This window comes from Trachypithecus francoisi, unplaced genomic scaffold (assembly GCF_009764315.1).
Source record: "Trachypithecus francoisi isolate TF-2019V2 unplaced genomic scaffold, Tfra_2.0 Lachesis_group9, whole genome shotgun sequence".
NCBI lineage: Eukaryota > Metazoa > Chordata > Mammalia > Primates > Cercopithecidae > Trachypithecus > Trachypithecus francoisi.
The window spans coordinates 7,110,784-7,134,849 of record NW_022681474.1 but is presented as its reverse complement, the minus strand read 5'-3'; the positions used below and the strand labels follow the sequence as shown (position 1 = coordinate 7,134,849).

Sequence of the window (24,066 nt, the reverse complement as noted above, 5' to 3'; positions counted from 1 at the left end):
GTGCTTCAGCTACTGGTTTGTACGAGCTTTCTATTTTCGTTGTGTTTCAGCTGTACATTTTTAGAGCACGTAATAGCATGCAACCCAGCAGGGTTTGAATGTGATTAGACCCGAGTGAAGCACCATTAAAAAGCAGAGACACATTCGAATGACGTGGCATTTTGAGCGAGTGCCGAAGGTAAACCCCAGTGTGTTTGGCTTTGTGTGTCTACTTGCTTCCTTGATTCTTAAACCGATTTCTTTTCAGAAGAAAATGTGCCTTTCTGAAACAGCTAATAGGATGCTTCGTAGGTCACATGCTATTTTCAGGACCAGAGAAGAGCAGTGTGTGTTATGGATGAAGTGAAAAATATCATTTCTGAGTCTCCCAGCCTCTGTAAACTCAGGTCAAGTCATTACCTTTGATTTTACTTTTCAGTTGTTATTAAATTTTCTCTCTTTTTTTTTCTGTGTTGACTGCCTTGCAGGTTTCTCCACCAATCAACCTTGATTGGGTCACCCACAATCTCTCTTTGAACTTCAAACGTGAAATAGGCTAATCAACCCAAGCCTACTATCGCCTGTTGGGCTAGGACATGGTTCTGTGATTTCAACTCACATCAATCATTTTAATGCAATAGATGTGTATGTGATACACAAAGCCCCATGCCAGCCATGTTCAGAGTATGTCTTGGTCAAAAGCCCATATATTATATGTTCTCATAACGTAAATATATGCATAAGTATGTTTTTGCACACATTTACTTTCTAGTTGAACATAATTAGTTGAGCTGAAATGTTTAATGGTTGCACTATTATGGAAACTATTGACTAGACTATCTACAGTGTTAATTCTGACCATGTAATATATGTAAAGCTTTCCCATATTACGGCCTGGCTTTGTATAATTTATTTTCTTACTGCCAAAACGTGGCTTTCACATTTACTATGAAAGGCTTTAGGTAAGGAATGAGAGTGATTGAGTTAATTGTTATATTTACTATGGAGTTGTTACTTAAAACACATGGTGGTAGAGTTGAGCAAAACAGACTGTCCATATGTGAATAACAGCGCTACGATCACGGCATGTTAAGATTAGAATTAGGGGAAGGCAGCTAGCATTTGTTGATGACTTTTTATATTCCATGTGTTTGTAGATTGCCTCTTTTCTGTGCTCTTCTGTCCAATACTCATCTTAGAGACACTGATAGTGGAATAAAGTGCATTAATTAATGCTTTTTACTCATGAGTAGGCGTAAAACTCCAGGACTCCAGATACCAGCCTAAGTGCCCAGTTCACTGCTGTATTCTGCTTCATGTTATCTCTTTTGAAGAAAAGCCTAGTTGGGTTTCATATTTCAAAACTTTCTCTTGTGAAATCTCTCATCCACTTCATCTCTAATTGAAAATACCTCGCTCTGGAAATCATGAGCTTTTGTTGTTTGTTTGATTCAAAATAAATCAAAGTGACTTAATTTTGACCACTCACATGAAGACTGAAAACCTTTATAAACACCATGGAAATTACAGAAGGTAAAGGAAAATCTTTTACTTTTATGGGGCTGGCAGTCATGTTTTTGCATGTGTTTGGCACATAGAATTCTTCTTGGTAAGTGTAAAATGCTGCATATGTACAGATAACTTGTCAGCTAAAAATGCTTGAGGCTCCAGTCTGCATTTCAACAGGATGTGTGTGAGCAGATGTTTATTTCAACACTTCATCAGTTGAGCCATCGCTGTATATTTGCCTAAAGAGTAAAAAGATAACAGCTGAAATGGATGAAGGCGTGAACAATGAAAGACACAATGGTACCCCGATTGCTTAAGAAAATATAGGCAAAAAAGTTTGTGAGAATGGGTAAAACAATGATGAATAGTGCCATCTTTTCATATAGGTGTTAACTCTGTGTTCCTCTTTGAAGAGCTGATTCTTTCAAAGACTTCTCTGAAAAGGTGGCATTGATCGTCATCCTAACAGGGACTAGCAGTAAAGAGGACCTAATTTTAGGATTTCAGGAATACCAGGGTACAAAAACATCCTGGAAAGGAGAGAGAGAACTGACTTGCCAGAGCACAAGAAAAATCAGCATTTACTGAGCGCCTCTATCTTACCGGTTATATGATAAGTAGTGTCATATGTGGCATCTCATTTAATATCTAAAACTTTTTGGGTTTTTTTTCCATTTTTTATGCAAATAATTGAAATTCAGAAAGTTTGAATAACTTATGCAAGTTCAGAAAGCTAATGAGTGTCATACTCAGGACTGAGCTCCAGCTGTGTGTGATTCCTCATTCAGCTGCATCATGCCACCATCACAAAACATTTTAGAGATGGTCTTATATAAGAACAAGAGGCAGGAAACTATCTTCTTAGAGCAACAAGCTAGATGGGAAGTACAGATGCAAGGAAAAAGAGATAGCTACTGTTACAGTCCAGTGATATTATAAATATTTAACACCGCACAGGCTGACGTATCAGAATGGATGCTAACGTCAAACTACTGTAGAGAGGTACCAGAGACTGTCGGCTAGCTACAGCCCCCCAGTCATACATCAGCCCTGTTTATAGTGCCTTTTGAGTGAGTTCCCTCTCTTAACAGAGAGTACACCCAAGAGGCTCAGAATCATGTGCAGTTCTCCCTTTCCAGAGGCTCTGATGATAAAATACCAGATGGCTTACATAACCAGATGTTTTCCTCATTGTCCTATTTTTCTATTTACTGCTACTCGGTATACTTCTTGGATTTGTATTTCTTTATTTATCTCCATAAATACTGTCATTTTCTGTATTTCCAGCCTCAGCCGTCTTCAGTATTTTACCCAGCCATTCCCTTTAGAGGGCACTATTCTTTCCTAAGGAAAGGTGACCCTCAACTCTTCCAAGTCTTTGAAATAGGGTCTCACTCTGCTGCCCAGGTTAGAGTGCAGAGACACGATCTCGGCTCACTGCCACTGCTGCCTTCTGGCTTCAAGTGATTCCCCTGCCTCAGCCTCCCCAGTAGCTGGGGTTACAGACATGGGCCACCACACCCGGCTAATTTTTGTATTTTTAGTAGAGATGGGGTTTTGCCATGTTGGCCAGGCTGGTCTCGAACTCCTGGCCTCAAGTGATCCTCTCATCTTGGCATCCCAAAGTGCTGGGATTACAAGCATGAGCCTCCAGGCCCAGACACTTCCAAGTCTTTATTTATTAAATGGACAGCACCCAGAACATACGCCATTGCCCCAGCTGCAAACCTGCTTCTCCTTCTGTATCACCTGCTGCTCAGATCCACTTCTCCCACCTCCCTGTCATCAGCAAGTTCTCTTTGGTCACGTTTCTCAAAGTATATACTGAAAGCTCTCTATCATTACTGTCAGAGCTTTGGACAATCTCTTGCTACACTAACATGGGTAATTTCAGTAGCCTCCAAACAGATCTTGTTGTCTCTGCTCTTGCACACCTTAATCCAGCTTCCGCAAAGCTACAGGAGCGCCTTCTCCAAAGCACAGAAAGTGCACATCGGATACCCTTCCCACTTGCTAACGTGCACCGTAATGGCCTACAGGTGACTTTGTTTCCGTCAGCTTATTTCAATTCACTTGGAGAAACATTCGCTTTAATACAAAAAGCTGTGCATAATACTCCACTAGGCGAGGAAAGCAGTCTCTTTTAAAAGCATCTGTCAGATAAAATTCACCTTGGCAATGGCATAAAGGAAACATCTTGCCTGTAGAAGAAATGTATGAGGCAAGAAAATAAGAAGATGAAAGGAGGAGCCTATTGCAGAAGTAAATTAGATATCTAGGTAAAAGAAAAATATCAGGGCAGCACCTCCTAAATTAAACTTAATTGAAAGAGATTAAGCTGAATTAAAATTGATTAGGCCAAGCTTGACATCATTATGAATTTTAATAATAATTAATAATATTCATTGAACACCTAGTTGATATAGGGTAAGACACAGTCCCTTCCCCTGAGTTTATAATCCAAATTAGGGAGGGAGAATGAGTTGGCTGAAAAAGTAAAAGCGCAATAGACTTCAAGGAAGTGAGTTCTAAGAGCGCTGACTCCACTCGGAGAGTAGTTTAGTGTTGTAATGGGAGTAAGTAACCTCAGAGAATGTTAGATTCTTTGTAATTACTTAAGGGAGGAATAAGGTACTGGAAGTTTAGCCTTTACTGTAGTTACTGGTGAGGTGAAAAAGTGTCAGTCTGGGTGAAAAAGGAAACAAAAATAAGTTAATACGGTATAAGATATGGTAAACAAGGAAGAAAACTGCATCATTACTCCATTTAATGGAAAATAAGTGTTCAAAAAACATGTAGTTTCTTGTAGATCTTTGTAGTACCTTAATTTTCTAATCATTAATTCTATCATATAATTACACCTTGATTTTTTATTGTATTTTACTGCTGAAAAAGTCAATAGCATATTGATTTTAGGTTTTAAAATTAAGTTGATTAATTTATTCTTTCAGTAGTTATTTGGAGGCATGATTTAAAAGCAAGTTGAATTATTTTTCTTGTACCTCTTGTAAACACCTTAAAAAGTCTAATTCCAAACAATAGTTTTAAGAATATCTTGAGCAATGACAGCAACTTCAGAATGAATGAGTAGCTTTTTAGAGTGTTACATTGAAAAAACTGTGCTTTATTATACAGCCACATTTTCAAAGATAAACACAGACTTCCCAGGGATAGTTTTTCCATTGCTTATATCTGCCTCCTTCTCTTCAAAGATGTACATTACAACTAGCAAGGGTGAGCTCCTGTGTAGCTTGGTCTCCTTCCTCTCTCAGACATTTCGTAGAGAAGATGGACCTTTCCTTCCGCCATCTCTGCTAATTGATGATGTTTGAGCTCTTCGTTGGGGAAGACGTCAGCCGTTGATTCACTGCAGTTGCCAATCATTGAATCAGGTAAAGTATGTTCCCCTCTTATAAAGGGAAGTTTTCAGTAAATCAGATATGATGATGGGCATGACTTTGGAAGTACAAAGTGACCAACGTCATGGTTCCACAGCAGGTACACTTTCCTCTCTTCCCAAGAAGAAAAGTGTGCTGCCACACTCTCAGGAAATTCCCTGAAGGACTCAGAAAAATTGACAGATTTAATCTGGTATAAAAAAGCATGCATCCATTTCCAACAAATATATCACGACTTCTCAGAGTAGGGAAATAATGTACATATCAGAAATGTGGTGCACCCATCAAAATTATGTAAAATCAGTGATGTAAATCATAAACTCATGACTCTACTTTTCCCAATGGTATAAAGATTATACAATATTTTTAGATTAAAAATAAGTACCAAAAGATAATGTAGGAGAATATCTAGGGGACCTCAGATTTGGAAATGACTTTTTAGATGCAATAACAAAAGCATGCTTCATGAAAGAGAAAATGATGAAATTGGACTTTATTGAAATTAAAAACATCTGTTTCTGAAAGACACTGTTAAGAGAAAGAAAAGATAAGCCACAGGCTGGGAGAGAAAGACAAAATGTGAATAACATGTATTTGATAAAGGACTTGTTTCCAAAATATACAACCAGCTCTTATAACTGAGCAATAACAAAACAACCCAAGTAGACGTGGGCAAAAAATCTAAACAGTTAACTCACCAAAGAAGACAGACAAATGTTAAATACACATATGAAAAGGTGCTCAACACTGTACGTTCGTTAGAGATTGCAAATTAAAACCACAATGAGATACCACTACACTTATTAGAATGGCAAAAGAAAATCAAAACACTGACAACATCAAATGTGGCTAAGGATGTGGAGCAACAGGAACTGTCATTCACAGTTAATGGGAAAGTCAAATAGTGAAGCCACTTTCAAAAACAATCTGACAACTGCTTACAAAGCTAAACATAGTTTTACCATACAACCCAGCAAATTGTGCTCTTAGGTATTTACTCAAATGAATTGAAAATGTTATGTCCATAGAAATGCCTACACATAAATGTTTATGGCAGCTTTATTCATAATTGCCAAAATTTGAAAGCAATCAAGATAGCCTTCAATAGGTGAATAGGTGAATGGATAAACAAACTCTGCTACATTCATACAATGGAATATTATGCAGAGATAAGAAGAAATGAGCTATTAAACCACAAAAAGAGGCACAGGAACCTTAATGGCATGTTACTAAGTTAAAGAAGCCAGTGTGGAAAGACTAAATGCTGTATGAGTCCAGTTATATAACATTCCAGAAAAGACAAAGCTGTACAGATAGTAAAAAGATTGGTGTTTGCCAGGGTTATGGGGGAGAAGAGGGAAATACCTGGGGCACAGGCTATTTTTAGGGCAATGAAACTGTTCTGTATGATGCTGTAATGGTGGATACACGATATTTTGCATTTGGCAAAACCCGCGGAATTGTACTACTACACAAAGAATAAACCCCAATGCCAACGTGGACTTTAGTTAATAATAATATGTCAATATAGTTTCCTCAGTTGTAACAAATATACCACACTAATGCAAGATGGTAATAATAGGGAAAAGTGAGGGTAACGGGGAGATGAGATCTATGGAAATTCCCTGTACTTTATCCTCAAGTTTTCTGTAAGCCTTTAACTGTCCTTAAAAATTAAAATATATTAGAAATAAATAAAAAATAAATACACGATCAGCTCCAATGCATGGAAAACTCTAGTATTACCATGTCCACTATTTCTGAGAATTCCAAAGCCATCTAAATATCTGGGGTCCTCCTGCGCAATATGTATATGTAGGATAGTGACATGTTCCATACATTTCTGTAATTTAGTTTGACGAAGAGCTTGTCTTTGTTTTGCTTTTAATTTTTTTTAAAGAAACAAGGTGTCACTTGATCTTTTGAATGGGTTCTTGTCAGATGTTCTTACCTACTGACTGTCAAAGTATTCCTGGCAAATGATGTTGCCATATTAATACAATTTATTTTGGTTAAAGCGGTTTGCCTTAAGCTACTAACGCAGACTCAGTGCTCTGTGCAATTGATGGTTGAATGATCAATAGAACACCTAAGATTCTCATAAAATCCAACTTCCCACACTGTGACAATGAGCCAGATTAAGAGAAAACTTCAGTTGGCTTTCTGTTGTCTCTCTTATAGACTGGCTTTCCAGGCATTCTACCTGAATTACAATAGACAAAAATTAGTTGACAAAGTCAGCAACATAGACCATGTAAACCTCATGATTCCTTATAGTGAAATAAACAATGAAGTAAGAAAAGTACAGATAAACTTTAACATTTCAGTGAGTTAATAAATTAAAAGTCCTTTATTCATGTGAGAGTATAGTCATTGGTATGTGTTGAGAGAATGGATCCATACAGCCATTCAAGGACCCAGGCTGATGAAAGTTTTGACATTTTCAATGAGTGATTTCTATAGTGACACTATGTGTTGTTATCCATCCAAAGGATGATGAAAGAGAGAGAGAGAGAGGGAAAACAAAACAAAACAAAACAAAAAACAGCACACGGAAGGTTTCTTGGTCCAAATGTATGTCACTTCTGTCTATACCCCATTGGCCAGAATTATTTGTTCACATGAACACACAAAAGTACGTGGGAGGGTGGAAACATGGAGATTGAGGAAGTAGATGTATTAAATTTATATGATATATACATTATACATATGTATTCCAAGTACATACATCTCATTCATTCTATTCCAGAATTAATAGCTTGTGATGAGAAGACAGGAATGGAATAGAATTGAGGATGGAAAAAAATAAAATTTAGTTAATTAAACAAGAGTGAATCTTTGCTTGACAGCATGTCATATGTTAAGGGATCTGATTAACACAACTCTTTATAGCTGACATCAAACTATATATATTTTTTTTTTTAAATAAAAGGAAAGCAAGTTAGTAAACCCACTAAAAATGGACAGATTTCTTTCTTAACTTGTTGAGGAAAGACATGATAGGATTCTTTCTATTATTTTAAGTTCCATCAAGTTTTTTCTCTCCCGGGAGAGCTAATTTCTTACTGCACTCTTGAGTCATGACAGATAATTAGGAAATCTGGTCAGGCTTTTGCGGTGCCATATTTCTGCAAGTTTTATATTGTTATAAAATAGCTTCAGGGGAGACACACATACCAAAAAAAAAAAAAAAGGAGGATAATAAGGGTGAGAGTACATTAGCCTAAAGTATAATTTTATTGTTTTCCATCTGTTGTAATTATGAAAATAAACTCGTTGGTACTCTGATCAGCAGGATAAGTCATCAGAAAGATGCTTGTGTCTAGCAACATATCTTGTTACATGTTATAAATAAGAACATCTTATCTACATGGCTTTTTTCCCCCTTAGGAGCAGAGCCATTGCAATCTTCCCACTAGAAAAGTCATTTTTTCCCCCCTCAAACCAACATAGCTCAAGGGAATAGTATTTGTTTCAACCAAATCATTAACTGCATATGGGATTTAGATTTGCATTTGCACATATTTCCAAGGTGACTGAAAAAGCATTCTTTTAAGAAAATAACAATTTTAAAATCATAGTTGGAAGGGTATGTTTTCTCTCCACATATTGAGTAAGAATAATATGTGTGCTATTGAGTGTGTAGGAGTACTCAGTGAGCATTCGACAACTAACTTTTTCAGTGACAAACCAACTGAGTCAAGAAAAATAGGCTCGATTCTTCCTGTCTCACTTTCTTACTGCCTAAACTGTGGAAAGCTTACTCTAAAACATGCGCTTTATTTTTAAATAGTAAGGATGATTTTGTTACCTTAAAGAGGACATGTGATTAACTGCCTTAACTCACTTCTTATTTTCTCTAACTTAAGGAAGTGACGTAACTGGCATTGATGATGGAAAAAATCAAAATGAAGATTTTTTTTCCTACAGCATCAATTTTATGATTTCCTAAAAAATACTGTGAAAGGTCAATGGCTATTTATCCACAACTATTGTCTTATATAATGTGTTTTTCATGACTGGTAGGAGAAGGAAATAATAGAAACAAAAGAAAGTAAATTTTTAGGTTTTAATAGGGACCAGTGATTCTCTTAATTCTTAAATATCTCTAGTCATCAGCCAGATTTGAGAACTACTACTCACGGTAACTCATTAATTTTACAAATACAGGCCAGAGAGTAAAGCCATACAGCTAGGGACTGGCAGAGTGAGGACATGGTGGGAAAGTGGGCTTTTTTGGTTTTTGTTACCTCCCTCCAAGACATACCCCCCCCCCCCTACACACACACGATTATAAGAAGAAATGTGAACACAGGATCTTGTTGCTATCACTCATGATAAATGCTAGTTGACATACGGGAACAAAGAGTGATAGGTTTTCTTCACCTCAACATAACGTGAAGGCCCTGCAAAGTAGTGAAAAATCTTTCCTAATTTAAGGGGCACTGAATGGACTCAACCACTAGCAGAAGGACATCCTACCAGAGTGCTGAGAATTTTCTTTTTGGAGTGCCCCAGTCCATCCGTGAAGAAGGCTGCTTCAGTGTTTTGAGTTTCAGCATTTCTCAGTTTGGGGTTTTTGAGCAAGGGATGCTACTTGCAATTTTCTAAAGACCCTGATCTGAGTTAGATTTCCAGGGAATTAATGCTACACTGGGTGGAAAAACCATAGAGGCCAACTGATGGCCCCAGGGAGCTGCAAAGAAGGTGCTTCTCATAGATGTGTTGATTTCAATTTCTTTGAAAGGAATGTGGTCCACTGGACAACTTCTTACTGTTCCTCCTGTGCTCCTGTCCCCAGCTCAAGAACTCATAGTTTAGTTTTATAATTTTGTTGTTATTGTTGTTGTTGTTTGAGACAGAGTTTCACTCTTGTTGCCCAGGCTGGTGTGCAATGGCGCTATCTCGCCTCACTGCAACCTCTGCCTCCCGGGTTCAAGTGATTCTCCTGCCTCAGCCTCCCGAGTAGCTGGGATTATAGGCATGCACCACCACGCCCATCTAATTTGTGTGTGTGTGTGTGTGTGTATTTTTAGTAGAGACGAGGTTTCTCTATGTTGATCAGGTGATCAGGCTGGTCTTGAACTCCCGACCTCAGGTGATCCTTCCGCCTTGGCCTCCCAAAGTGCTGGGATTACAGGCATGAGCCACTGTGCCCAGCCTAAACATGTATTATGATGAATATATACCATTTACAACTTTGTAAACATATGTAAATAGGAGTTGTTTTAGAAAATTGTGGAAATATTAAAGGAGTCTCCCACCTCAACCCATTTTCCCCAGAGTCTCTCAGAGTAAACAAGGAAATATGAGTTCCTCGTGCTTTGACATCTCGGTGGGGATGAATTAAAGAACATTCCAGTGCATAGTAATTACCTCGCGATCAAAGTAAGTGTAAGGATCAAGGAATTCTGACTGGTGCTAAATCCATTTTAGAAAACATAAGCAAGCTCAAGATTTCTCAAAGGAGTGAATGGCTGGATTAACAACCAATCAGAGACTGAAGTGAAGTTACAAAGGCCACACGCCGAGGCAAACATCCGATGAACCAAATTACCTGATGCATGAGAGAAAAAGACAGGACAGAATCCGCTTGCAGTTGGCTAAAAAGTTGGGAATTGTTAGGTGAAGAATAGAAATCACTGGAGGCCTTTTAGTAGGAATATAACATGGCTAGATCTATGATTTTGCAAGATTTTCTAGCAATGCGAAGTGTTATGTTGCTAACAGAAAATACACAATGATTTTTAATCATTTTGTTATAATCTCACTGGATTAGTCTGTTCTCACACTGCTATAAAGAAATACCTGAGACTGGGTAATTTGTAAGAAATGAGATTTAATTGGCTCACAGTTCTATAGGCTGTACAGAAAGCATGGCAGCATCTGCTTCTGGGGAGGCCTGAGGGAGCTTCCAATCACGGTGGAAGGCAAAGGGAGTGTGAGGCATCTCACATGGTGGGAGCAGGAGCACAGAGGGTGTGGGATGCTACATGTTTTTAGACATCCAGATCTCCTGAGAACTCACTCAGCATCGCGAGGACAGTACCAAATGGGATGGTGCTAAACCATTCATGAGAAACTGCCCCTGGGATCAAATAACCTCTCACCAGGCCCCACCTCCAGCATTGGGGATTACATTTCCACATGAGATTTGGGTGGGGACACAGATCTCAACTATATCACCCACTAAAACCCCTGTGGTTTAAAACGCAAAGGAACGTAAAGGGTAAAAGTGTTACTGAGTTGCAGCAGCCTAGTGCCTTCACTTTTAACTAATACACATGCATATTAATGGTTCTCTCTGTGGCTTGCAATTTGCTTCAGGGATGTCTGACTGCTTCCTCTCTTTACTGTACAAATTGTCACTAGTTCCAGGGTTCTCCTAACCTTCTCTCATACCTAATATTTCTCTTCCTCTCCTTTCTTCCAACATTCCCCAGAATACAAAATTACTCATTTGATTTCCTCACCTTTTAAAACAAAGCTGTATTGTTGTTTTACTGCTTGATTAAAATACATTGAACTTTGGAAGATAGAGTGGAAAATATAAAATGATTTTCCATGATCAATTTTTTAAGAGATGGCATCTCACTCTGTTACCTATGCTGGAGTGCAGTGGCACGATCATGGCTCACTGCAGCCTAGAACTCCTGGGCTCAAGCCATCCTCCTGCTTCAGCCTCCTGAGCAGCTGGGACTATAGTTATGTGACACCATGCCCAGCTAGTGTGTGTGTGTGTGTGTGTGTGTGTGTGTGTGTAGATGGGGTCTTGCTATGTTGCCCAAGCTGGTCTCAAACTCCTGATCTCAAGTGATCTCCCTGCCATGGCTTTCCAAACTGCTGAGATAACAGACACGAGCACCACTCTAGAACTTGTCTCATCTTAACATCAAAAAGCAACCACAGTTGACAACTTTATGCATTTCAAACAGTCTTTAGTCCATCAACAATATTTGATGTATTACAAGTTTGGGAACATATCATACATAAGACTTATATCTTGTCTTTTCATCTTAACATACATTAACATGAGTGTTGTTCTGGAAATTTTAGTCTACATGAACTCTCATTGGTTATAGGATCTCTACTAGTGCCATGATTCTCAAACAGTGGCCTCCTGATGAACAGCATCAGTATCACCTGGAAGTTTAGTTGAAATGCAGAGTTTGAGAACCACATACCCTGACAACTACCAGAGCAGGATAACTGTATTTTTTTACTGTACAGCTCCAATATGGCCTCAGGCAGTATTATCAAAAGACGATATGCTAGACCATTGTAAAGATGGTGTGTTTTTCATGTTTCTATTTATTTCACTTCCCCTGAGAGGAAGATACTTGGTCAGTTAGACAATACCTCACTGCCCTATCTATCATCTGCTCCCTAGACCCCAAGAACCCATGATAATTATTTTCTTGGTTTTAGCAGACTCCTAAGATACAATTGACAAAAACTATGTAACTGGTTTTATGTTTTTTTAGTTTTATTATAATAAAAAATGCAATGTTTCATCTTTCAGACCTCATGGATGTTTGAATAAGCATGTTTAGGAAAAGTCCTGAGATCTCATTCAGCAGCAGGGATTCTTTTTGGAGCTGCCAAGTTTGGTTGTGCAGGTTGTGAACTGCAAAACCTCCAGGAGTGCCAATGACTTAGACTGCAGTGTAAATGATGCCTCTTGAAATTATGTAATACAGGAGTCCTGGATCCTATGTTCAGCCAACAAAGATAGGTTGTAGCAAGAAATATGGGTAGATTTTTGACTAATTTCCTTAAAGAAGCTATGGAGGTAGTATTATTGATAATCTCTATCTTTATTTAAAACTAAGATGCTTAAATCAGGTGACTTTTTACTACAGATTTCTTAAACTTAGATAAACATAGATTCATTATGAAAATGACTGGCATTTTATTTTATATAGCTTCCACAGGAGTGTAATTGTTGAATGAACTGAGTTAATGAAGGATCCCTTGAACATTGTAGAAGAAACCACTTAAAATAATATTTTCTTTAGAAATTAGCCTGAAATATTTTGTTTTCTATGCTTCTTATTGAAAATTAGATAACTTCAGACATGTATGCTGAATAAACTGGCTAGTGTTGTACTCCTCTGTGTGTTTGTGTATGTTCATATAATGTATTCCAAATGTTTCTATGGAATAGCGTATAACCACCTGTTTCCATGAGGCAATTTCCAGGCATGTTTTATATTCATTTCAAACAATGTTTACCCCATTAACAATATTTAATTATACTGATACTGCAAAGCAACTTGATGATTATCTTATAAAACAATACAATTTTCCTTCAGTGCTATCCACTTTTCCCCTTAAAGACCAGTGTGATACTAGCAAGTGGTATCCTTTATGAACTAATGGGTGAGGTTGACAGATTGTAAAATGAATTGTGTCAGCCAATCTTGACTGGAAATATCTTTCACATTCACTTTATGAGTTTAGACAGTCTAGTCTTCAGAATAATGCCAATGGTGAAATAAAATCACCCAAAGTAACAGGTTAAGGTGAGGAGGCTTTCCGATATCAAAATTTCCATATAGAGCTAGTGACTTTGTATATTTTCGCAGATGATTGCTGTTTGAGCATAAAGTTTTTCCATAAGGACTCAATTGTGAAACAAAAAGAAATGAAAATGAAAAAAATATTTGTGTGATGTTATTTATATATATATATAGTTATTTATATATATATAGTAAAGATATATCACTTCTCACAGTATATACATATATGTATACTGTGTTTCTAGCTCTGGGTCTGGTCTTTAGGCAAAACTGAGGCCTAATTTATTTTGATTTATTTGTACACTTTCTCTTTTCCACAAATGATTTGTGGAGGTTTACAACATTGAATACAATACACTGGCAAACTCAGACTAAACGAAATAAATATAAACTGGAGGTCAACGTTGCAGGCTTTGGGTGAGATGCCAGAATTAATCTTCTTAAGGCATGTCTGGATAATTTTGAGCAACCATTAAACAAGCTGTCAAGGCTGAATCTATTGTGACATAATAACAGTTTAAGCCTAACATATTTTAGTGTTGTTAGTTACACGTTATTAAAGCATGGCCACAAAGACTGTAGTGGAATTTCTTGGCTAACTCAATAGATGGTAGGGTCTTGGTTGTGGTGGTGGTTTTGGTTTATTTTTAATCTTTTACTACATAGATCTTGTGCATAGTAAAAAGAAACAATGACTGCCCAGGTGGTAAGCAGTGAGACAGGTTGGTAGTTTATACCTAAGATTGACCATAAGATGAAAGGTCATTCACCACGGGGTGAAAGCTAACTAGTAAGGAGGAGTGATTTCTAGTCCCTGCAATGGAAATACTGAGATATTGCTCCTGAATATTTTGCAAAGTTGCTTGTTATTAGGTAATAAAGTGACTCAACTCTGCCTAACTTTTGTGACAGAAAAGCTAAATAAAATTCTACTAGCTTCAAGGAGGCTTGAAGCTCTTGCTGTATATTATTTTATTTTGTTTTTTAAATTGACATGTAATACTTGTAATATTTATGATGTGGATAATGATGTTTCAATATGTAGAATGTATAGTGAACAGATCAGATCAGGATAGCATATCCATTGTCTCAAACATTGGTCATTTCTTTGCGTTGCTATATTTTTGAATTTGGTATATCACTGTCTGTCTTATGTGCAATCACCATTCACTCAAATGTCCAGCCTCGGGAAGACACATTTAACTTTGACATCTCGTTCTTCTGCTCACACAACTTCAGCAACTACTCCTAGCAATTCTATCCTAGAAATGTCTTCCTATTCATTAGAAGACAAATCTATCATTCAGTCTCATTGAATTATAGCTTACTAATCATAGTTCTACAAAACAGGTAGGAATGCAAACAACTGCTATTTATACATGATCCCTGCCTTTTGTTTGTCTTTCAAAATCCAATACATAACTCTGCAATAGTAGATCTTCAAGCACTATAATTAACAAGTTTTTTTTTGTATACACAGTCTCACTATGTTGCCCAAGGTGGTCTTGAACTCCCAGCCTCAAGCAGTCTTCTCTTGCCTCGGCTTCCCAAAGTGCTGGGATTACAGGTGTGAGCCACTGCACCTGGGCCAATCTTCAAGCACTATGAATAGTTAGGTTAGGCAAGCAACATATGAAGCAGTGGGTGTTTTCATTTGTTTCTGTTTTATTGTTTTATGAAGACCTTGGGTAGGGGATTCAGGGCTTGTTTGGGGATTTTTGCCTATATTTATATGAAATCCATCTTCACTCCACCAAAGCATCTTCCAAGATGCTTTCCAAAATAACAGTGTTTTTATTCATTTCACCCACACCACCTTCATCTGCCTTTAAAGCTCCTTGTGGATGGTGAATCAGATGCACTGTTATTCCCTCGAGTCTTGTGTTTTTGGCTCTTCAGAGCAGCCAACTATGTTCAATGTGGCCCTGGGCAGTAATAACTGGAAAAACTCTCATGTCTAGAGATCTTTTAAAGGTGCTAGAAAGTGGAATGGAGGCTTCTCAATTCTCTCCTGGTGTCATGGATCTCTGACAATAAAGGGAAAAACTGGTCCTACAGGAATCCTTCCACTGATGACTGGAAAATGCCACAGGTCTCCTTTCTTGCAACATTTTATTCCTCAAACCCATGCTGTTTATTACCTAACTGGGAGAAAATGAAGCTCCTAGAATTTATGTTCCATCAAATAATAAAATAGAACTGTTGTTTACATGTTTTACAGTTATAGTCATAGAGACTGGGCATGGTGCCTCACACCTGTAAACCCAGCAGTTTGGGAAGCCTAGGAAGGAAGATCTCTTGAGGCCAGGATTTTGAGACCAGCCTGGACCATATAGTGAGACCCCATCTCTAAAAAAAATACACATTAAACCATAGGAAGGGAGGTGGCAATTAGTGTATTCACAACAGTCCTAGTACCTGGTAAGGTCACAGGTAGACAGTAACGCAAGGCACCTGCATAAACCTTATGTAAATCAGGTATATTTAATCTAATCCACCAGTCTAGTGAGGGTCCAAACATCTGAGCTCATGACCACCTTACCAAAGATAGCACATAATATTTCCAAGCATTTTAACATCTCCTATAAACAATCCATAAAAAAGATCCATATTAAGTATGTGAGCTCTTGTTGCTCCTGCCCTATCTCCCTTTGATATGGTTTGGGTGTGTCCCCACCCAAATCTCATCTTGAATTGTAGTTCCCATAAACCCCAGGTGTCATGGGAGGGACTCTGTGGGAGGCAATTGAATCATGGGAGTGGTTACTACCATGCTGCTGTTCTGGTGATAGTGATTGAATTCTCACAAGATCTGACGGTTTTATAAGGGGCTTTCCCCACTTTTGCTTGGCACTTCTTCTTCCTGCCACCACGTGAAGAAGGATGTGTTTGCTTCCACTTCTGCCACGATTGTAAGCTTCCTAAGGCCTCCCCAGCCATGCTCAACTGTGAGTCAATTAAACCTCTTTCTTTTATGAATTACCTAGTCTTAGGTATGTCTTTATTAGCAGCATGAGACTGGACTAATATAGCCTTTCATTCTTGTATTTTTGTTACATGTTTTATATATATATATATATACAATATTTGCTATTTATATATGTGTATATACACATGCATAAATAATTTATAGCAAATACAGGTACTAAGTAAAAATGTATCACAATAAGGATGTAGATATCTAGAGTCATAGCTTTGATAATTATGATCACCTTCTTTATTTAATAATCATACACATTCATTTTGTAGGTTATAAAGTAAAACTAATAGTTTTACCCAGAAGTTTCGATAAGAAGGTTGGCACTGTTCCTATAATCCTTGGGCATCCATGTTAAACCCAGCAAATGCACGAAAGTAATAAATAATATTGGGAGCATGCATTCCTACTTTTAGAGAATGTTTTCATAATTAGACAAGTATTTTTCCCTTAAATTCTGTAACTTTCCTCTTTTGAGGACAATATAAAAGTTCACAACAGAGGAAAACATGAGTGCATAATGATCAAAGAATATCTATGTGAAAAGTCTTTTAATACTGAACTATTTTAAGACTTGGAGGTATTTACAATAAGTATTAATTATAACAAATTCCAAAATTAAATGTACAAAAGATCTTGGTTTGCCTTTTTCATATTTATTAGGAAAGATATTTTCCTTAAATTTTATAAGATTACCTTCCATTTTCTTTATACAGAAATAGATTATATAATAAAGGCTCACTTAAGTTGGAGCCTAAAGATTTCCTGATATTGGCTGCCTGTTCAAACAGATGAACTTACTATTGCTTAAAAATGACCCTGCAATAAGGGAATTTTTTCCAGTGCTCATGTGTATTACTTTGGCTTGGAAAATAGTCCAGAAAAGACAGTCTGTAACACTGACAAGGAAGAAGCAGATATGAGATATGGAATTCTATAAATCCTAGTTATTGTTTTATTATTATGTTTTAGTGGTTTCTAGATTTTAAAATGGTTTACCCTGTTTGGAATTTTCAACACACATCTTTCTGATAATCATATTTTCCATTTAATGTCATTTTAATCTGATTCTATGACCCTCCCTAAATACCAAGTCTGTTGTTCTCCAACAGAGTAATTATTTAGCGTATGTCAGCTTCTGGAAGACCAAGCAAAAATGAATATGTAAACGTCTCTCCTGGCATTCAAAGAATATAATTTTGGGGGTGAGATAGAGAGGAGATCCTGAGAAAAATTAAACCCTCTGATTCCAAATAATTATTTCTCCAGTTCTGTCAAAACCATAATACCAGTAAGAATATGTTTAAAGTTCAACTTTTATTCTATTTTCTTCATATTTTTCTTTTTTCAACATTTTTTAATGTCTAATAAACAATGCTAATAGGAAAAGCAAACATATTAATTTAGAAACTGTATGTGAACACTACCTTTTTACAAATGTCGCATCTGTTTTGTTTCATGGAATATATATACATACATAATGCATAAGCATGATGGCCTTTATTTAAAATGTGTAAAGCTGATTAAAATAGATTGATGCTCACCACATAGAACACTCATTTTTTTCATTCAACAATTATTTCCAGAATATTAGCAAACCATAACTAGAGTATAATCCAACCTAGGATTAAGTAGAACCATCTAATCTAGATTATATCTTCATTTTCTAATATGAACTTAGTGTTTTAGATACAACTTACACTTTTTATCCATACTATGCATATACTCATGTTACGAAGTACTTATATGAGTCAAGTACTTTAAAAAATGCATACAATATATAATCTCAAAAAATCCCTTACATTAGCTTGCTTCATGTCAAAGTTTCATTTCTTTCTACCCATATATTTTTTCACATTTTCTGGTTTCTTTTCGGAAGAGAAATCTACTAAATTCTGAGTGATAATCTCCCTGCAGATATAAGTACATAGAGAGAAGAATAGGAATCAAAAGGCATGACTCAAAGAACAACAATAATAACTCTCACACTTAACGAAAGTACTAAGTGTATAAACAGAGATATTATCAGGTGAGAAATGAATTATTCCTACTAAAATCAATATTGGCACATTGAAGAGTATAGAGCACTTGGCCTGCAGATAATTTCTTCCCAGCCAATGAATCCAGGGGAGGAAGCAAGATTTAAGGGAAGTCTTTTTCTGACTCTGGAATGCTACCATTTGTCCTCATCACTGAAGACTCAACTTATTTCATCTCATTTGAAAAACTGCTGCAGTATTGTTTTGCACAGTTTTAAAGAGACATTAGTGATTTCTTTATTGATTGGATTAATTTGACAATTATAGAAATAGCCTTACTGTTCAGACATCATAAAATGACACTAAAACTCCAAGACACATTAGAAATTATTGCATCTTAATATAATAACCATGCAAGAGAAAATTTTCAGAATAGAACATGAAGCCTGTCACTAGGCTGTCCCACTGGAGTGGGCTGACTTTTTTTTTTAAAGGCATTTTTACAGCTCCCTGAAGAATGATGAATCCTGGATCTGCCAAAATAGATTAAGCAGTTGGTTTGGGAGATAAGAGCTCTACAGGGAAAACATTTAGGGTCCAATTAAGTTTGGATGTCGGGAAAACTAAGTGGAAAGAAGGTCCATGATGCCAGCCTACTGGGTAGGATTTACAGCAGCTAAAGATTGCTTGATAAGTACTAAAATTGCAGGTCATCTCTAAGACTGCTTCGTCTTTGAGCTGAGCAGCCATTCAATTGCCCTTCAAGTGTCACACAATTATTTTCACGGACTCTTAGAGTCTACCAGGTCAGCTCGCTATCTTTCCAACCAATTCGGAAATGTCCTCTAAATATCCCTGACCACAAGCCTAACCAGCCTTTGTTTAAACTCTTCCAGTGATGGAGAGCTCACTACTTCACAAAGCTAATAATTTTTTAAATCTGTTTTCTTTAAGTTCTACTTCATATTGAACTTGTTCTACATATGCCTTATTCTGAAATGGTTATACCTTAGAGTTCTAATTAATCCCCTTCAAACACAAACTAAGGGATTAGATCCTCCACACAGGAAGCCTCCAAACTTTTGAAAACATGTGAATATTTGCATTTTGGCTGCTCTGCTTACTAGCTGTGTAAAGTCCAGTAATTTTTCAAATTTCTCTGTCTACATGGCCTCATCTCTCCAATAGAATTAGTAATATTTCTTTTATAGGGACAGTTAGAAGACGAAATGCCAGACACACAGTAAGTGTTCAACTAAGTGCATGCTTAATCTTTCAATAGACTTCTCCTTAAATCTGGTACTAGAGAAACAATGTTGAAAAATGCCTTTGATTTTAGGGAGTTTCCTTCATAATGAAAAAGACAAAAACTAAATATGCAATCTCTATAAAATGTGCCAAACTATGAGAGGAGATATACAGTGTCAAGGAAGCATGAACAAGCCAACTAATTTAGTTCAAGGGGGAATAAGGACAGTTTCTGGCAGAAGTGACTTTGAAGGTGAGATTTGATGGGTGATGAATTGCCCGAGTGAAAACGATTAAGTTAAAATAGTTGCAAGAAGATAGAATAACATGTGAAAAAAATCCTAAAAGGTAAAGGAATGAACAAAGGTTTAGAAGTAAAAGCTGTTCAGTATGGCTTTAGTGTGGTATGTCTGGCTATAAGTAGTAATAGTAATAATAATATTAATAATACTGTAACTGAAAATTTGGAAGAAGGGCAGATTATGGACAGCCTTCTATGCCATGTTAACTATAGGAAGTAAGAAACTATTAAGGGATTTCAAGGAAAGCAGCAATATGATGAGATTTGTAGTAGGGGGATAATCTGATGATGTTTTAGGTGCTAAAGTTCATGGTACCCCTATTGCCTAAGTAGGATGTGGTATACACTTGGAAACATTTCAGGGCTATAATATGTCCTATTATCCTTAAAAATTGTCGCCCAAGCCGTATATCCTTTTTTTTTTTTTTAGAACAGACCTAATTTGCATCTATAGTCATAGCATAACTATTCACAGTACATTCTCCTTTTTTCAAAATGGTCCTAGGTTAAACAAAAACGACAAGGTCCCTGGGCCTAGTCCCCAGAAACTCTGAATCTTAATTTATCTCCCATTCTTTTAGAGCTCTTACTAGAGAGAACCTAAGTTTATATGCAGGCTCAACCTACATATAAGAAGTTGTTTCTGTTGTTATTATCGTTTTTAATTTTCTGACTAAGGAAAATATAGGAGTATAATTACACTACCCATTCATTATATGTCTCATAAGCTACTCAATGGTAAGGAAAATCTTTCTATAGTCTAGTAACCGTTATTGTCCTTTCAAAGAGGAAAACATCTCTTGCTGTATTCTACCAAAGCCAGTGTGTGTGTTTGACACTGAGTTTTTCACAGTACACATAATCATAGTCTTATGAAATTCGGCTCTAGCAAGTAATGGCTGAGTTAAGATGTAGCCAAGGCAGAAGGTCGTTTCAGTAAACGGAAGAGCAGGTCACTGCAGAAGATCCTAAGTGTTGGATAGACAAGGACTGTCTTGGGATGATGAAAAGCTTTAGGATAGAAGGAAAAGCAGAAGTCTGGTATCAACATCTTTAAGAAACGAGGACTATTGACAAAATTCTGCTAATTGCAGCAGTGAAAGGGATGAGAGACAGAAAACCTAGAGGATGAGCCACAGAATACCAAGGGATTGTACATAAAGATCAAGGAGACATAGTGCGGAAATGGAGCAAGGTGAGAAGCTCTCAAGTTAGACTCTTAGAGGCAAAAAATAATGATGTCTTGTGCAGCAAGCCAAGTTTTTCACAACACCAAGAGAGAAATGGACTCTTTACTGAAGAGAGAAAGGATGGAGAGGAGTGTATCAGGGACAATTTCACAGAACAGGAGAGAAAACTTGGAAAGAGAACAGTGACTTTGAGTTAGGAGAAGAGAAACACAGAAAACAATGGGGATTATAATGGGAGATTAGACAGATGCTTTTGAGTTTCTTTCTTGGGTGCTGGGTCTGCAGAACAAAGACAAAGACACTGGCATACTGGATTTAACTTTTTAACCTTCCTTCCTTCCTTCCTTCCTTCCTTCCTTCCTTCCTTCCTTCCTTCCTTCCTTCTTTCCTTCCTTCCTTCTTTCCTTCCTTCCTTCTTTCCTTCCTTGTTTGAGATGGAGTTTCACTCTTTTTGCCCAGGCTGGACGCAATGGTGCGATCTCGGCTCACTGCAACCTCCGCCTCTTAGGTTCAAGCGATTCTCCTGCTTCAGCCTCCCGAGTAGCTGGGATTACAGGCATGTGCCACCATACCTGGCTACTTTTGTATTTTCAGTAGAGACGGGGTTTCTCCATGTTGGTCAGGCTGGTCTTGAACTCCTGACCTCAAGTGATCCACCCAGCTTGGCCTCCCAAAGTGCTGGGATTACAGGCGTGAGCCACGGCCCACGGCCCAACTTTTCTTAAAGTCATAAACTACTCAGTGCCGTTAAGCCCCTGGGGAGACTGGGGATGTGGAATTAGCCCTGAAATCTTACAGGATACAGATAGTCTTCCTGGGGTATATCTGACTTCTGCAGAAGTCCAGGTTTCTGATTACGGAGAAAAATCTCCATTGGAAGGAATCAGCTATGTTCTGTCTTTTGCTGGAGACTCAGGAAAGTTGTCCAGGGTTTAAGGATATGAGCAAATGGATTCATAGAAAGTATGTGAGGTTCAAAGTGGATGTGAGAGACAAATTTGGGAGAAGCTTCAGAGTGTGGTCTCTGAAGCCAAACCTGAGTTTGGTTTCTAGCTACATGACTAACCAACAGTTTCCTCTTCTGCTAATTAACCACTGAGAAATGTCTGATTGTCCCAAGGAGCCATCGGACCCTGACTTCCAAATGTTTGGGAAACAGTTAATAAAAGCAGAAATTCACCAGGAAATGAATGTTTCCAGGGACCTAAGAAAGAAGGGGAGTTTTCTGACAAAATGGAGGATGCGCTTTTGATATCTATGGTCTGGATTATGCCAGATTTCCAGAGCCAGTGGTTTCATCTCTGGGAAATTCCTAGACTTATTTGCAGAGGAAGAATGAGAACCCTGGAAAGGTCAACACAGATGCTTCCCTTTCTGCAGAGAAGACTTCTAAACTTCAAATATACAGTTCTTAAGGTGCGTACACGCCTTGTCACCCAACCAGCATCTCACTGAGGAGTGGGTACTTTGGATAGTTGTTTTTCATTTACTCCATATGAAGAAAATTAAATATAAGGATTATTTCCAAGGCACTCTTGATCATATTCAGAAACTGCAGAAACATCAAAGTTCCTTGGAGTTGAAAATACAGTATGATTGTTTTCTCACCCTAACTTAACTACAGACATTCACCCTAACTTATTTAATAAAATGAAAAATAAAAATAAGAACACAGTAGTCTCATGGAAGTATATAGTGTGCTTTATAATTTAACTCTGAGGTTGATTAATGTCATGCTCACGGATTGCATAAATTCACCCATGAATCTACAGAGTAGGTAGCCTTCATACCTATGCATATATATGGAGTCAATCACAATCAGCAAACGAGACCTTATAGGTTAATGAATGTCTCTAAGATATGCCCCCATCCCCACCCCCTATTTCCACCATCTCTTACATTTGGAGCTTCTTGAGGGTAGGGACTATGTCATAATAATCTATTATTCTAAGCAACTAGAATGGTGGATATCACATTAAGATGTACTCAGTTAATTCAGTATTGATGGGTTACATCAGTCATTTAGTTATATATTAATTTTAAAAGCACAGGGCATCTTTCAAAAAATAGAAAAATGTGTCAAACACAAAACCACCAATTCAAATATTTGTGCACATTTTCATCATTAATATAAACTCTCCTCTTAATCATTTTCTGGAGATAACTATTGAAATATTACCAAGTGATATAGTTTGGATGTGTGTCTCTGCCCAAATCTCATATTGAAATGTAATTCCCAGTGTTGGTGGTGGGGCATGGTAGGAGGTAATCGGACTGTGGGTGTGAATCTCTCAAATATGGTTTAGCAGCATCCCCCTTGCTACCATCCTCTTGATTGTGAGTGACTTCTCATGAGAGATCTGGTGGTTTAAAAGTGTGTAGCACCAGCCAGGTGCAGTGGCTCACGCCTGTAATTCCAGCACTTTGGGAGGCCAAGGCGGGCGGATCACGAGGTCAGGAGATCGAGACCATCCTGGCTAACACGGTGAAACCCCGTCTCTACTAAAAAATACAAAAAACTAGCCGGGCGAGGTGGCGGGCGCCTGTAGTCCCAGCTACTCGGGAGGCTGAGGCAGGAGAATGGCGGGAACCCGGGAGGTGGAGCTTGCAGTGAGCTGAGATCCGGCCACTGCACTCCAGCCTGGGCGACAGAGCAAGACTCCGTCTCAAAAAAAAAAAAAAAAAAAAAGTGTTTAGCCCCTCCCCGCTTGCTCTCTTGCTCCTGCTTTTGCTGTGTGACATGCCTGTTCCCCTTTTGTCTTCCGCCATGTTTGAAGTTTCCTGAGCCTTCACTAGAAGCAGATGCTTCCATGCTTCCCGTACAGCCTGCAGAACCAGGAGCCCAGCAAACCCATTTTCTTATAAATTACACAGTCTCAGGTATTTCTTTACAGCAATGCAAGAATGAACTAATACACCGAGTTTTGAATAGATGGAATAAACACACAGTGGAGTTTTCCCAT

At 37.7% G+C, this 24,066-nt stretch overlaps 1 long non-coding RNA gene across 1 annotated transcript; it reads left to right on the top strand.

The window, feature by feature from the left end:
- The first annotated feature begins 4,144 nt into the window (after positions 1 to 4,144).
- LOC117082564 lies at positions 4,145 to 8,963 on the top strand. The gene is made up of 4 exons (XR_004436674.1): positions 4,145 to 4,220; positions 4,701 to 4,880; positions 7,068 to 7,179; positions 8,756 to 8,963. It is a non-coding gene; the product is annotated as an uncharacterized LOC117082564 (long non-coding RNA).
- Positions 8,964 to 24,066: the final 15,103 nt, after the last annotated feature.